The sequence below is a fragment of the Protopterus annectens genome, chromosome 1.part0 (genome assembly GCF_019279795.1).
Source record: "Protopterus annectens isolate FY-2018-M chromosome 1.part0, PAN1.0, whole genome shotgun sequence".
NCBI lineage: Eukaryota > Metazoa > Chordata > Ceratodontiformes > Protopteridae > Protopterus > Protopterus annectens.
Genome location: NC_056725.1, coordinates 1,509,521,624 through 1,509,538,012, shown reverse-complemented (window position 1 = coordinate 1,509,538,012; position 16,389 = coordinate 1,509,521,624).

The following is a 16,389-nucleotide window of genomic DNA, read 5'->3' as shown; positions in this document are numbered from 1 at the left end:
ATTGGATGGGACAGGTCATTTGTGCATATAAAAGAAAGAGCATATGGGTGTGAAAATCAACAGGAAGAAAGTGCTTAACATGGTTATTTTTATTTTATTTTAATAACGAAGAGTGTTTGGGAATAAACTGGCGTCTTGGAGTGTTCGAGCGTTATAGCCAAGAACTTGTTGGATTTTAAGTTGTTATATGAATGAGAAGAAGTGTGTTGGTGAGTATTGCTTGTGTGTTTTGTGAAAATGCATATTGATTAAAGGGGTAAGAGCTGGGCAGGCTAATGGTTTGTATATGATTTTATATATTGTTATAAGTTGAATGCAGGAGAGGTGGTGGGAGAGTTCCAGACTGCTAAGGGCATGCAGACCTTTGCAGTGGTGGGTAAAGGAGGATGAAATATTTGTTGTAGCAGTGTTCAAGTTTTTTTTTTTTAATGGAGGATTGTAAATTATTTAGAACTTGTGCATCACAGAGTAGGGAGGGCAGAAGGTAGGTTTTGGCTAGAGTAGTTTTTGTGGGTGTGCTCATAAAATGTTTGTTTCTGTATAGCATGCCTAGTTTCAAATGGGTTGTCTTGGCATTGCTTTAGACATGTATGTCAAATTTAAGATTATCATCTGTTATGACCCCTAATAGTTTTGTATGGTGGACTAATCCGATTTCAGTGCTATTTGCCTAAAATATCTTGAAAGATACTTTGTTAGGGGCATGAGGTTTTGGGGTAAAGAAGAGGAGGTTGTTTTTTGGGGGGTTGAGAAGAATTCTTCTGTTGTAAGCTAGATTTCAATGGAGATGACAGCTTGTTGAGTGATTTCTTGGAGGTGAGTTAAGGTGCTTGAAGAGCAGATAATGGAAGAGTCATCTGCACATTGAATCAAAGTCCCTTCACAGGAAGATGGATTTAGCTTATTGATAAAAATATTGAATATTGATCTTTGTGGGACTCCTGTGGAAGTGGGAAGGTATGAAGAGATAGATCCTTGCCATTTTACAGCTTGTAGCCTGTTGACAAGGTATCTAGAGAACTATTGAATAGATGGAGATGCTAGACCCAGGGTGGAAAGCTGATTGAGGACTTTACTTTGAGAGACCATTCAAAGGTTTTGATAGATATAGAAATACTGCAGTTACAAGTTTATTAGAGTTGTGAGCTTTATTGACAGTGTCTGTAAATGATAGTAATGTAGTAGAGGTGCTATGATCTGGCTGTAATCCATGTTGTATGTTGGTGATTAGCTTATTTTATACAAGATAGTGGAGAATTTGTTTATGAATACTGTGATGCCCCTGCACTGGCCCAGTAATCAAGGAGCCTCAGTCCTCATTACTAGCAACAGTGAGGGACATACACATTGGTAGGATGACAAGTACACACACAGTAAAGTACAATTTCCCTTAAGAGCACACAGAGAACACAGTCAGTCTGGGGCTGGTTTCTCCCTCTTTTTTCAGATCCTCAATAAGACTCCCCACTGTCACAGCTATAGGGTTAAGATCTCACCCGAGTGGCCAAGCTAAGACCTCCAGTACCCTCTCTGTCCAACCAGTGCTTTGTGCCCCTGCCCAAGTAGCTGACACACACACACTTTCAGATTTGATTGATATATACATGCACACACACACCTGGAAAAGGCTGGCACAGGTTTACTAGCTATGACCCTTCTTCCTGACTATAATGTAGTAGCAGCTGCCACCAGCCACCCTTACTTATCAGCTACTATGAGACCCTTACCAAAGGGTGCCCAATCTTACTGTGTAATGTTACTATTATCCATATGGCAAGTGTGACCAAGACTAAGGGTATTTAGGAGTGGGCTATACAGTCTCACCAAATACATATGCAAGTACTGTAAGAGCTTAAATATCTCTAAACAAACCCTCCACAATTAAAAGGTTTAAATATATTTAATAATATATAATAAAAGAACAAGACACTAATCAATAACTCAGCACAGTGACTTCAGAGTTCAGAACCACAGGAAATATTTTAAAATAACATTGCAGGAGTGTCTCAAATAAATACAGAAAACATCTAAACTAATCTTTACTATATTCATATCTATATCTAAAAGAAATCAATTTTCCCCAGTTACTTACTATTATCAAGGCAGAAATGTTGAAGATGGATGTTTCCAGGTCCAAAGACAAATACAAAATGCCCAGTCTCTGAGAGAGTTCCCAAAGTAATGTCAAAACATTACTGCTGGGTCAGCTGGATGACATCATTATTTGCCACCTGCCTTCAGTTCCCAGGCTAACAAGATACTAACATAATTTTTATCCTCTCTATGTGAGAAGTACATATCTCTCAGAAGTTTGCCTAGAACTGGAAGTCATAAAACAGTTAAACACTTTTACATTTTAAATCTAGTAATAATTTCTGTTTCAAGACAATAGAAAGAAACTCCTAGCTCTAGACATCCTGTCTCCTTGCTGCCTTGAAACTAACTATTATAGCACATTGTAAAACACTTTTAACTTATTTTCTTGAAGTTTTGCATGTTAACTCTGTATGTTCCAACTTTTAGTATTAATATAGTTTATATACATTTCTGTTCTTTTCCAGTAGGATACACGTGGTTACATTCTTGAAGCTTAGTACATAATATACAGTTCAATACACACTTGTGCACCAGTAGTTTAATATACACATAACATATAGTTATCTTACAGTTATATGACAAGCCTATGGATCATATTAATATTCACAAATGACATATGATTATTTACCAAATTCCAGATAGCTGAGCTGGCAGTGTCACATTTCTATATAAATCATATTAATATTTTCAAGTGCCGCGATGGTACAGCTGTAGCATTGTTACCTCACAGCAAGAGGTTTTCCTGTTCAATTCTCAGCTGGAGTGCCTTCTGTGTGGAGTCTGCATGTCCTCCCCTCGAGTGGCCTCTGAAAGACATGCATGAATGGGCGTGCCTTCGCTGAACGTTGGGCATCGGGCTGGCAACCTGGCACCATAAAAATCTCCTGCCAATCATTAGCTGACTGGAGTTCTGATGTGGTGACCCCTAACCGGGAAAAGCAAAAAGACAAACAAAACAAAATTCTAGCCAGCTGGGCTGGCAGCATTTCGGTTTGTCACAAATACATCTTTCAAGGATTTTAGAGAGGGGAGACAGGATGACTATGGGACAGAAATTTGTAATGTTAGTGGAATTACCTCATTTATGTAAGGGGGTAGTATTTGCCATTTTCCCGAAGTTAAGGACACAGGATTCTGTTACTGATCTATTAATAAGAATGCTGACTGGGTATACTATTGCATTTGCAGCTAGATTTAGGTATTCCGGGGAAAGGTTGTCGGCTGAGGAAGAACAAGCTTTTAGTTTACGTAAAAGATTTTTATGAGAATTATAGAAACTGGTTGAAAGGTAAAGTGGTTGAAGTTGTCTGCATGTGTATTAGAGAGGTTGTAGATATGCAAGTTTTGTGAAGGAAATGTGCTAGGGTCTAAGGTAGGGGAAGTTAGCTGCGTGGAAGGAGGTGTGTTAGGTGAGTCTGAGGTTAAGCTGGCTATGCATTCTATGAAGTATGTATTGAAATAGATAGCTGTTTGAAGAGGGGGCAATATCTGGGTATGAGCTGGGATTCTTTTTTGTACCTGGGCTAATGAGAGAAGATATGGTGGACCAGATTTTTTTAAGGCTGTTTTTATGGCAAAAAATGTATTATTTATTTTCTTTAACATATAGTTCATTGTCAGTTCACTTGAGCTGGAGCCATAAACATATACCATATGCTGTTGGGCCAATATAAAGTAAGATAGTTGTCATCTTTCATTCCTGCCCTGCATATCAATTACTATTGGTAGCTAATTGGTTATAGCATATGTGGTGTATTCCCATTATATGCGGCTAATGCCTAATTGAAATAGACACTTTATATAACTACTGTCACTGGCTATGCACATCCATTAGTACTTATCTGTGATGTAATAAGTATATGTCATTTGCCATATTTATATTGGCAACAAATACCAGCAAATGCATACAGCCAGTCAGGTTATAATCCTTTAGTCTTATACTTTTGTAATCATAATTGCAGCTAATTAGGACCATGCTGGGAACTGTCTAGCTGTTCCAGTGACTGGATGAACCTACCTTTATGTCAGGTAACCTGCCACCCTTTCCATGAAAGAATGGTTGTAACTATTTAGTGAGATATCAATTACAAGTGTGTGCTAAAAAACATGTAAAGACTCTGCATGTGCTAGGTCTAAGATAATTTACAACATTCTGTGATAGTGGGCTGAACAGGGTTAAATATGAGTGATTCCTATTTCAGTATGGTGCATCTAATGATAAAAGACATAATCAGCCTACAACTGAGGCCAGTATAGATTAGGTCATAGATTATTATTATTATAGTATTAGGAAGAATTAGGCATACTATGAAACAGGTCCACTGGCAATATTTGTACATACTGAAATTGTGCATATGTTTCAGGTTGTAAAACTGACACACGATGAGCTTGTGGTAGGAGGGTAAACACATATTTGTGGATTTTTGTTGAAAAGAGACATAATCTCAATGTATATGTATACAGCTAAATTATAGGAAGTGGTGAATTTCTTCAGGAAAGAAAGGCACCATAGCCTCAGGGCTCATAACCTGAGCATGGGAATGTTCATTACAAAAACATAGAGATAAGAGTCTGGTTGGGTGACTATGTTGATATAAAGGAAGAGGTACAATTTGGCCTTGAGAAACACACACACACACACACACACACACACACACACACACACACACACACACACACACACACACACACACACACACACACACACACACACACACACACACAAAACAGCTTATAGCTGTTATTAAAACTGTTGCAAGTATGTAAAATAAAAAAATAGGAGTCTAAAGCACTTTTGCCTACCTACCGATAAGTAAATGTGACTTTATCAGATCACTGAAAAACAGTGCAAATACATTAAGTGCATTCATATGATTAACTCCATTAAATAATAAATGTTTGTTCATGACCAACGTAATATCAAAACCACAAGAAAATAAAGCAACAGATTTAACAACATTACGCAAACCACTAATAAATAATGAAAGAGCGTTTCAAAATGTATGCTTATTAGAAATACTAGTACTAACAAATGTATTGGAAACTAGAAAGAGAAAATGCTTGATTGGGCAATTAGTGGCATTCATTCATTCATTCATGTATGTTAGGTTCATAGGTTCATAGGTAGGTACTAGGCTATTGGCCCTAGGGCCTATATTAGCCTAGCCAAAAAGGTTCCCTGGCTTTTGCCACCCAAGAAAATGATCTTCCTGTGCTCCTGTTGAGCAGAACCACAGAAGTGATCCTTGGGGTGAATTTCCTATCTCCCATCCAATCATCAAGATTTTTCTTGAAGAGTGCTAATGAGGAGCTTTGTTTGATATAGATAGGTAGTTTGTTCCAGAGTATGGGACATCTCTGGGACAGGAATCTATCCCTCCAGCATGTTCTGTTTATTGTAGTGACAAGGTTTAGGTCCCTAGAGCATGTAGCTTGGAGGGATTGGGATTTCTTTAAGTGGAGCATGTCCAACAGCTCTGGGTTTGACATAGCTTTGTATGTTAGGCAGAGATTGCTTCTGAGTAGGTGATATGCGACGGAGTAAAGCTGGAGTTTTTTTAGACGGTCTGCGTAGGGCATCTGTAATCCTCTTTGTGAGGTATTTCTGTGGCCTTTCCAGTTGTTGTAGGTGTCTTGTGAGGTACATAACAAAAGGGGCATTGTACTTTATAATGGGTCTAATGAGTGATGGGTAGAAGGGAACAATGACCTCTTTTTTCCTGGATGAGAAACCTTTTGTGATGAGGTGTGCCACGTAGAAGGATTTCCTGACTACTGTAGCAATGTGATTATCAAAGGAGAGACCACTGTCCACCTGTGTCCCAAGGCTTCTTATCACACTTTTGGTGTCAAGTAGACTACCACCTATGTGGTAGCTCATGGGTACAGAGTTTTTACCAAAGGGGATGACAATGCACTTTTTGGCATTGAGCTTGAGGCCATGGCTCTGATACAAGGCATCTGTCTCTGTGAGGCCCTTTTGTAGGATGTCTACATTGTTGGGAGTTTCGATTATGGCTCCTAGTTTGCAGTCATCTGTGAATCTTGTCAGCCAAAGACCTTCTGTGTTAGCCTGTACTTCAGAGAAGTAGATACCAAATAGGAGAGGACCCAGGACTGAACCCTGTGGTACTCCATTTGTCACTGGTCTGAAGTCGGATTTGGAGTCTGCTACTTTCACAGTGTGGATTCTGTCAGTGAGCCAGTTGGCAACCCATCTTGTGACATAGGGATTTATACCTAGTTTAGTGAGTTTATCTATAATTCCAGAGTGAGGGATGGTGTCAAAAGCCTTGGTGAGATCTAGATAGGCTGTGTGAACCACCTTACCCTCGTCTATGGCTTTGGTGACTGCTTCAAAGAAGTCTATCAGGTTTAGGAGACATGATCTGCCTTTTACAAACCCAATCTGGGTGGGGTCCAGAGTTTGGAGATTACCAATGTCTTTGTGTATAAGATCCATGATGATATGTTCCATGGCCTTGCAGACCAGGCTCATTAGGCTAATGGGGGGATGGCAGTTCCCGGGGTCCGTAGTGGCTCCCCCTTTGTGGAGTGGGATAACCATCACTGTGCACCATTCAGTGGGCACAAAGCCTGAGGTGAGGCTATGACTGAACATGGTGCTTAGGTGGGATGCCAGTTCATTCTGCAGTTTGTGTAGAATGCAGCCTGGGATGTTGTCAGGTCCCATGAATGCTGTGTTCTTGGCTTTAGAGACTGTGGTTTTTACCTGTGCAACTGTGATTACAGGAACTTTGCATTCTTCTGGTATAGAGATGGGCCCTTTAGGGGGTGAGAGGGGGGTAAAGTTAGCACTGAACCTATCTGCCAGGATGTTGGCAATATCAGTTGGGTCTGTATATTTAGTGCCATTGTGCTGTAACTCAGAGCAGATCTGAGTGCTGCCATTGAGATTCTTGACATAGCTATAGAATGCTTTGGGGTTGTCTTTCGAATCAATGGCAATTTTGTTTTTGTAACTAGGTTTGGAGAATTTTATGAGGGATCTCAGGTTCTTACTGAAGCTGACCAGGGAGTTCCTCAAATCATTGGATTTTACTCTTTTCTGCAACAGTTTCTTTTTTCTGCTGTAGAGTTTGTTTATGGCAGGGGACCACCAGATTGACTTCCTTTTTTTGGAGGATAGCATCTTGGTTCTGTTAGGGATAGCATGATCCATGCACTCATGTAAGTGCTTATAAAGTGCATTTGTGTAGGATTTAGCAGTCGCACCTCTACTGTCCGTCTGCATGGGTGTCATGAAGTTTGCCACTTCTGTCTTAAGAAGTGTAAATTTGGCTTTGGAGAAATTATTTTACAGCGGTTTCCCTAATGGGGGGTGGGGGCTGGATGTGGATGTCTAGTGTGAGTAGCTTGTGTTCGGATCTGACCAATGAGGAATTGACCTCTGGTGTGGAACACCGGTCGCTCATGTTAGTAATGACCAGGTCTAGGATATTGTTGCCCCTGCTGGGGGTGAGGATAAGTTGATCCAAAGCATTGGAATTTATGATTTCCAGAAAACGTTGAGCAAAAGAGTTGGTACATGAGTAGTTTTCCCAATTAATGGTGGAGTAGTTGAAATTGCCCATTATTATGGTGTTGGGTTGTACCCTAATATTTTCCAGTGTATCAAGAAATGAGGAGTGGGAATCCTGCAGCATGTTGGGGGATCTGTAGTAAGTTACAATTTGGATTGCAGTCTTGCCCAGAGTTAGTGGCACTTGGATAATCTTGGATGCATTATGCTGAGAAACTAGCCTGGAGGTGTGGCTATCCTTAATGAATATGGACACACCTCCACCTTTAGTGTTTCGGTCCAGGTTAGGTGGCCGAAAGGTGTGGTATTAATTATAGCCTGGTAATGCAGGTGTGTTCTCTGGAGCCTTGAACCAGGTCTCTGTCACTGCACATATGTCAATGTTCTCCATTTTAAAGAGTGCCTCGAGTGAATGCATTTTGAGGTTTAGACTTTTCACATTGAGTAGTATTACCCTCAGATTTTGCTTGGTTGTACGTGTTAAGGTGGTGAATTTGTCATTTGAACCTTGCCTAAAAAAGGCACTATAGGGGTGGCAAGAGCCTTAGCCAGCATCTGGAATCCCAAGGGCGACAGGAGCAGGCCATCTCTAGCATTTATGTATGTACATTTAGTTGCGTTACCATTATGTAGAAAAAATGTGACAATGATAAGAGACATGAGCATGCAATAGTTGACTGAGTGGGTGAAGACAACATTAGTACTGGGCTGAAAGTCTGCTCATAATTTACAAGAACTAGACGAAGAATAGGGCAAATACAAAACCTTGGGAGCACTCCAGAAAATAGAGGAGTGAGTGAGGAGTGTGTGAAGTCAAAGCAGGTAGTGATAAGCAGTTGGATAGAGTGTTGACACCAACAGACTTTATTTGATGAGAAACTGAGTGCTTACATCTTTGACTTAAAAAGAATATGGTTAACAGGATCAGAGGCTTGTTTTAGGTCTATGAATCTGCACCTATGAGTAAGCTTTTGTCTGTGATCTTGTAGATTGGTCACTTGCCATATATAATGTTATTTTTGTATTAAATGAAGGCATGAATCCATGCTGATAGCTTCTAAGGCTTTGGAAAAGAAGATGTTTGAGACATTGAAACATTGTTTACAGCTATTTTTTCTAGGATTTTAGCTGGGACTGGCAGAATGATAATAGGCCTGAATTTTTCAGGGGCAGTGGAATTTATTTGCATAGGGGCAGTGCTATTTCCAAATGGAGGATAATTATTGCAGATTAGTAGGAAAGCTTAAAGATGAAAGTCAGATGTTGGTAGTAAATCGCTGAAGCGTTTTATAACTTTGGGATGGGTAGTGCTAGGAAAATAGTGCATTTTGCTGGGTATAGTATATAACACTTTGGAAATTGCACCAGGAGAGATTTGTTGAAATCTAAGAGTAGTAATGGCAGGAAACTAATGTTAGAGAATGTAAAGGAATTAATGTATTGAGAGGGTTGAGTGGTCTTTGCTAATAGTGTGAGTAGAGGAGTACAGATGAAAATTTTCTTCAAGGTTTCATTTCCAACATCGGGTACCAACAATGTCTATAATTTTGTCCAAGTTCTTTGTGTTTTGGTGATGTATACAGGGCATTATAAACTAATTGCATTTAAAAAAAGTTTAAAATAGTTCTGTATATGTTGCATTAATTGTTTTGTTCAAAAGGATTTGTAAAGTGTGATATTTATGCTTTGTTACTACTATCCAAATTGTTTGTAGATTATTTTTTCAAATCCCTGATGTTGAGAACTGAATTAGTTTCCCTTTTTATTTATTGTTATACATTTGGTAACTGGGTAAGCCCACTGGTCACAAGTGTCCCTTAGCACTGTCTGGCCACATGATTTGCTAAAAGCACACAGTAGACAAATGAAGCCAAACCCTATACCCTTGACAACAGAAAGAAGCGCATTACCAGCTCAGACCCTTAGTCCTCTGCACTAACTGCTTGACCCTTATAAAGTTTGCTGGTGATATAATGCATTAAATATAGTAGAAAATTATAATCCAGCACAAATCCCTTAACGACCTAAAGTCACTTAAAAATCTCTTTTGAATGTAGGAAAATTATTCACTGGTCTGACTATAACTGCTAAGCACCCCTAAAAGAATACTGCTGCCTTATTGCTGCAGTATCACCTCTGGAAGTCATTTTCCCATAGATTTGTATTAAACATACTCTAACTGCTGTAAATTGCTTCTTTGAGTAATTCATTAGGTATGGCAGCAAACCAGGAAGCAAGACTCAGAAGAAAACATTATAGCAATAACCCACGCCTGGGTATGGGTAATGCTAAATTTACCCACGGTTGGCGTGGTTTGGTCCACCAAACAAAGCCAACCGTGGGTAAATCTAGCATTACCCACACCCAGAAGTGGGTTATTGCTATTATACCATGACATTATTTAAGAAAAGAAACTATTACTTTTCTTAAATAATGGCATAGTATAATGCCTGTTTACTGCCCTTCCGCAGATGTCTGGCATCCGCGGCAGTTCTGATGTACTGCGCGCCTGTGCAGTACATCAGAGCTGTGGCAAAAGCAACGGAGAAAGCAAGATCTCCGTTGCTTTTTTTTTAGTGTTTCGCTATGTTAAATGAGTTTAACATAACGAGACAGTTTTAAAATAAGCAACGGAGATGTCCGTTGCTTATTTTAAAACTGTCTCGCTATGTTAAACTCATTTAACATAGCGAAACACTAAAAAAAAGCAACGGAGATCTTGCTTTCTCCGTTGCTTTTAAACACTATCTCGCTATATAAATGGGTTTAACATAGCGACACAACTTTAAAATAAGTAACGGAGATCTCCGTTGCTTATTTTAAAGCTGTCTCGCTATGTTAAACCCATTTAACATAGTGAGACAGTGTTTTAAAAAAACGAGTTATACTAATGGAAAAAAGTCCGGGCGACCGGACCTTTTTCCATTAGTATAACTCGATTTACAACGGGCTCGCTGGCCAATCAGCGTGCACGTTTTGGGGTGGTCATGGTATAATAATGATTAATGTATGAACTGTGAATATGCCATTCTTACTATTTGGTACTCAGGTGAGCTTCTCTGTCATATGCTAGATTCCTTGAATGATTTTGCATCTAACATTCAGTTGGTGTCATCTTATTTTCCCCGTGTTGTTGTTAGTTTTGTCAGTGCATACCTCCTTGATTAAAGTTGACAATGAAATCTTAATGAATTCCTAGCTTCTTCAGTTTCATTTAATGTAGGGGAAAGTCTGGTTCACCTGTATAGTATCCTGTGCACTGCGTATGGTGAACACTTGTATGTCTTGTTGCATTTATAAGGAGTTGATTCACACCTGGGCCTTTATCACTGTTTCTTGTTTTTTCTCTCTCTCTTCTCCTCATCCATTTCAGTACTTCTCTTTGCTTTACAAGCACATAGATTTCTTCTATTTATTTACTCTTCCTTCTCTTGGTGCTTTATTTGTAAGGCACCCATTTAATGAACAATTAATTCTGCCTTGCTGTAGCCTGCCTCTGTCCAGGTGATGTACAGGTTTTGGTGCAGTATTACTATATAATGTATTGCTGTACTAATGACCTTTATTTGTTTTGCCTTTCCACATACTTTGTTACTTAGGTAAAGATTTACAATTTTTGCACTTCCCCAAGCTGTGATTTTGGGTGACTCCTTTTGGTATAGCTTTATTCTGTTGCTCTCTAGTATTTTACAATGAAGTTTATGTCATTATATTTGCTTTAACATCTGTTTAACATTTGTATTTTCCTTGCAGATGACCTTGTCACTGATGAAATGGGTCTATTCTGGGTCAGTCCATTATCTGGGTAGAGAGTATTATGAGTAATCATACAGGTATATATGATATGTGCACAGTGCACAGTTTTATTTAGATACAGGCTTCTGTGTTAAGTATCAGAGAGGAAGCAGTACTGCATATAATGTTAAGCAGGTTACACTTGGGGAAACATGAAACCTAAATGAAATTCCTATAGCCCTAGAGATGGGCAGCCAGTTGCAGCTCAGATTTATTTATTGCACTTTGGCTGGCATTCTGTTTGCTACCTCATAATCCTTCTGTCCATATTGCTGTAGTCTGGAATCAATGCAAATCGACATCTGAGGTTAAGAAATACCTGTTTTTCCTTCTTCAACCCCCTAAAATGACCTTACATCTTACCTTCTTTAAATCTCACAAATTACAGTCTTTGATTATGTGACCATCTTTAATGTGACCATGATTCTCATGGTCAGTGCTGTAACATTATATTATAAAATGCACATGCTAGAATAGGATATACAGCACCTGCACAGAAAAAAGAAGAACACAACCGTGCTTCTATTTCAGTTTAGTACTGACCTTGCATATTGAAAGACTTTGCTGTTATGCAGTCCCCATCTGCAGTTGTCTGTCTCTAGCTCCCTCAGGATTCAGGAAAGAACTTGTGGAAATCAACTTCAAGACAGTATTATACAAGGAAGTTCTCTGACCCAGTTTTAACTGGAGTACTCACTCATGTATTAACGTGTGAAACGTGCAACATACCCCATGCTTAACTATCATCTGAGCAGCACAAATCGACATTGTATGAAACAGAATTACCTAATGCATTTTACACAGGACACTATTAAAAGTTTTGATATAATCTGTGTTACATATTATAATGCCTCAATTTTTGAATTATCTGTTAAGGACAGAGAGTCTCTGTGTTTTATACACATCAGCACCTGATTGTACCTCTCTGTGATTCTGTATGTGTTCACATTTATTTAAGCATCATAATACTGTTGAAAAACATTCACATGTTTAGAATGAACCCCATCTGGTACATTAATACAAGACAGCAAGAAGTGCACGTGTGGGAGTGTGTGTGTGTGTGTGTGTGTGTGTGTGTGTGTGTGTGTGTGTGTGTGTGTGTGTGTGTGTGTGTGTGTGTGTGTGTGTGTGTGTGTGTGTGTGTGGATCGGTTTGTATGTAGATAGATATATTATATGCACACAGACGCACACAGACATATACTCACATGAGAGCACAACAGCATTATTTCTACTGGAAATGAAAAATCTGATCTATATTATGATCTCATATTTATTTATTTATTTAAATTTATTGACTGGGAGTGTCCGACTGGACGTGGGTCCATTTTCAGTGGAGGCCCGGGGAGAAAAGCTCCACAGTAAAATAAACAGACAGTAGTTACATTGGATTACATAGCGATTAACAATTTAACATAGAAATTACTTACAACATATTTACAGATGAAGAACACAGTACATCAGTAGACAACTAGAATCTTTATCTGTGAAGTACATAACAGGCATTAACAAATGTAACAATGAGAAGTTCCTGCTGTATAATAAGTACTAGGCTTATGAGCATCTGAGCTTGCTATCATCAAGGTAGTTAGTGGAGGTGAGAGAAAGGTAGTAGTTGGATGGGGTAGATGATATTAGAGTGGGAGTTGCAAGGGCATAGCCAGCATGGTTTTAGGTGCGCTTTTAATAAAGTTTTGAAGTTGGTGTATGATGGTACGGAGGTAATTGTGGGTGGGAGTGAGTTCCATAATTTGGCTATGGCGCAAGAGAATAGTGCTTCACCAGCAGAGTTATTGGCTTTAGTGATCTGCAAGTGATTTTTGTTGCTGGATCTTAGTGGTCTGGTGGTGCAATAGGGTTGGAGTAGATTCTGGAGGGATGGGACATTTAGTGGATGGTTTACTAGTTTGTGGGCAAGTGAGAGTTGATACCACTGAAGGAGGTGAGGGAGTTCAAGCCAGCCCAGTTCAGCAAGTGAGAGACAGTGGTGACTACGGTAGGATGCCCCTGTGGCGAATTTGGCGATTTTGTTGTAGCAGGTCTCTAGCTTGTTTAGATCACATTGCCTTAGGTTGGTATATACTGGAGAGGCATAAAGTAGGGTGGAGATAAGGTGGGAATTTGCTATTGAAATCTTTGCTGCTTTGGTGAGAAATTGTTTATTTCTGTATAATGCTCCAAGTTTTTTGTGGACTTTTTTATGGTCATGGATATGTGAATATCAAATTTTAGTTTATTGTCTATTTCCACTCCTAGCAATTTGGTATGTTCAGTTGGGTATATAGTGGTGTTGTCTTTTGCTGTGATGTTAAAGTGAGAGTTGTTTTGAGTATGTTTGGTGGGTTGGAAGATGAGTAGTTTAGTTTTGTTTGGGTTGAGTATTAATTGGGCATCGGATAACCATGTTTCAACAGAGGAAAAGGCTTCCTGTGTGACTTTTTGCAGTTTGGGTAGGGACTGGGCTGAGCAGATGATGGTTGAGTCATCTGCGTATTGGATGAGTGTGCCATGTTTGGTGGCAGAGGCTAGATTATTGGTGTAAGCAGAGAAAAGTAGGGGTCCAAGGATGGATCCTTGGGGAACCCCTATGGAGAAATCTCTGTTAATATTTGCACTGCAGTAACATGCCTCTATGCTTTGATATGAATAAACATCTGTGTTGGACGGGTATTGTGCAGCAGCGATTATAACAAATATGGAACTTCGCTGAAAACATGTAAATCACCATGACCTTTAGTCACTCCTGTGGTATCGAGGGACGAAGCCCTGAATATAGCCTGTGTGAGCTGAGTTCATGTAGAAGCTCAGGTGATTGACAGGGAGGATGGGTGTGCCTATCCTAGTGGGCAGAGACATGCTGGGCATCGTCCAATGAGTCTTGATGGAGGCTGAGGTTGAAAGGAACTGAAACCAGACTGAGGGGGGTGGAGGGAACAGAGTAAGATGTGACTACCCCAGGCTGAAAGGAACTGAAACCAGACTGAGGGGGGTGGAGGGAACAGAGTAAGATGTGACTGCCCCTTGGCTGGGGGTGGGGCATATATTCAGTGTGGCTTGCTCAGCCCGGTCTACACAGGTATAGTGTCAGTGCATAGGAGCAAGATGTTAGGGCAGAAAAGAAATCCCCACATGGCTAGAGAATAGCTTTCCTACCTGCCCATCCCACCACTTCCACAATATATACTTAACCCAGAAGAACCTGCACAAGATATTGGGGGGAGCAATCTTCATGTGGCACACGTATGACTATGGACACTCACCCACCCTCCCTGTGAAGGGAAAACTGGGGGTCTGCCAAGGATGGGCCTTTTGATAGAGATAATCAAGCCTGTTGGAGGTGGCTTGATGGTCAGCTGATATGGAAAAAAATAGTGTAAAAAACACTGTGATTTTTAAAGTGAATGTGCAAAACCAAACACCCACTGAGAATATGACAATATTCCTTCATCTTCTCATTTCTGACACAGGGAGTCTGATAAACATGGTCCTGTTCTTTTAACCCTTGGTTAAGTATAAACATTTTATTTTTTATACCAAAATGGAAGCACTTTGACTGTTGCAGCAGTTACAGCACCTTAAGATACAAAAACACATTTATTTTCTGTGTGACATTTTAATCTGAATCTTGAAAGAAGAATGATAGCATTTACATTGGCAACTGAAATGTCTGCTTTGATATAATTAAAGCATGGAAAGAATGAGTCATGACCTTTTTATGACCTTATTTGCTATGACTGGCCACAGTTAGTATATTCACTGGCCACCTGAACTCTGTATTGAATGGCTTACAACTACAGCTAGGGTCACCTTTTAAATATGTGCTGTACATCCTGGGCTTTTGCAAATGTGATCTCAACTGGTCATGCTAGAAAACGGATGCAGTGCCATGATTTCATGGTTGAATGGATGAATCGCGATTTGAAATGGGTGTGTGTAAAATTTAATTACAAAAATGTGGGCGATCTTAAACCTTCAAATCATTGCTCTTCTGACTGATTTCCCGGTTGACATGTTATTCTCAAGGACTGATCTTCAAAAGATGAAACTTATTCTGAGGCATAGATACCATGCAGTTTATGCACAGCAAGGTGACAAGCATTTGCATTTTTCTATTGATTTGTAGTGTATGAGAAAAAAATGCCATCTGTTCCTCTTCTGCTTTTTAATCTTGGATTACATTACCTACTATATATAGAACCTGTGACTTTTATGGCTGTCATGTTGTCAGATTCCAACCTACACTTATTTCTCATCAACTATGAGAAACTGATTTAAACTTCTGAAGAAGTGCAAGTTATGCAAGTCACCAAATAATATTTTTTTCATTTGAAATATTCAAGAACTGCATAGCCATAGGAACGATCTGAATATCATAGGCATATTTTTTAATATTCGGAAGACAAATATTAAACATCATGCAAAATCCAGCTCTTAAAATGTATTTCTAATTTGTTGATCTGCTACCTAGATAAGCAAACTGGTCTATTTCAGACATTTTTGACCTGTGACATGTCACAAGGGTAAGGATGAATGCAATATATGTTGACAGTTTCAGAGCAGCCTAGCAGTGAGCAAATTTTTGGTGCAACCATTTGAAAGATCATGACCCATATATAGACAATGAATTGCCAAAAACCTGGACTTACAGATACTAAGTCCAAGATTGTAATTTTTTGGAATATTCCCTTTTCTTTGAGGTATGGTGATCTCAGAGTTGGTATATATGAGCTCATGGGGAGTGGGGGGCATGGCCCCTGTGAGAAAAAGTTTAAAAAAAGCAATATTCAATATTTTTTGTTCTTCTGCATTTTCTGTCTTTTTTTTTTCATCATGTCAGGATTTGGCATTTTGAGTCCAAACTTTCAATAGGGAGCTTTTTATGACATGGACAAAAACTGCATTACCAGAAGAAAACTCGTGTAGACTCGATGTGAGCATATAAACTCCACAAAGGCA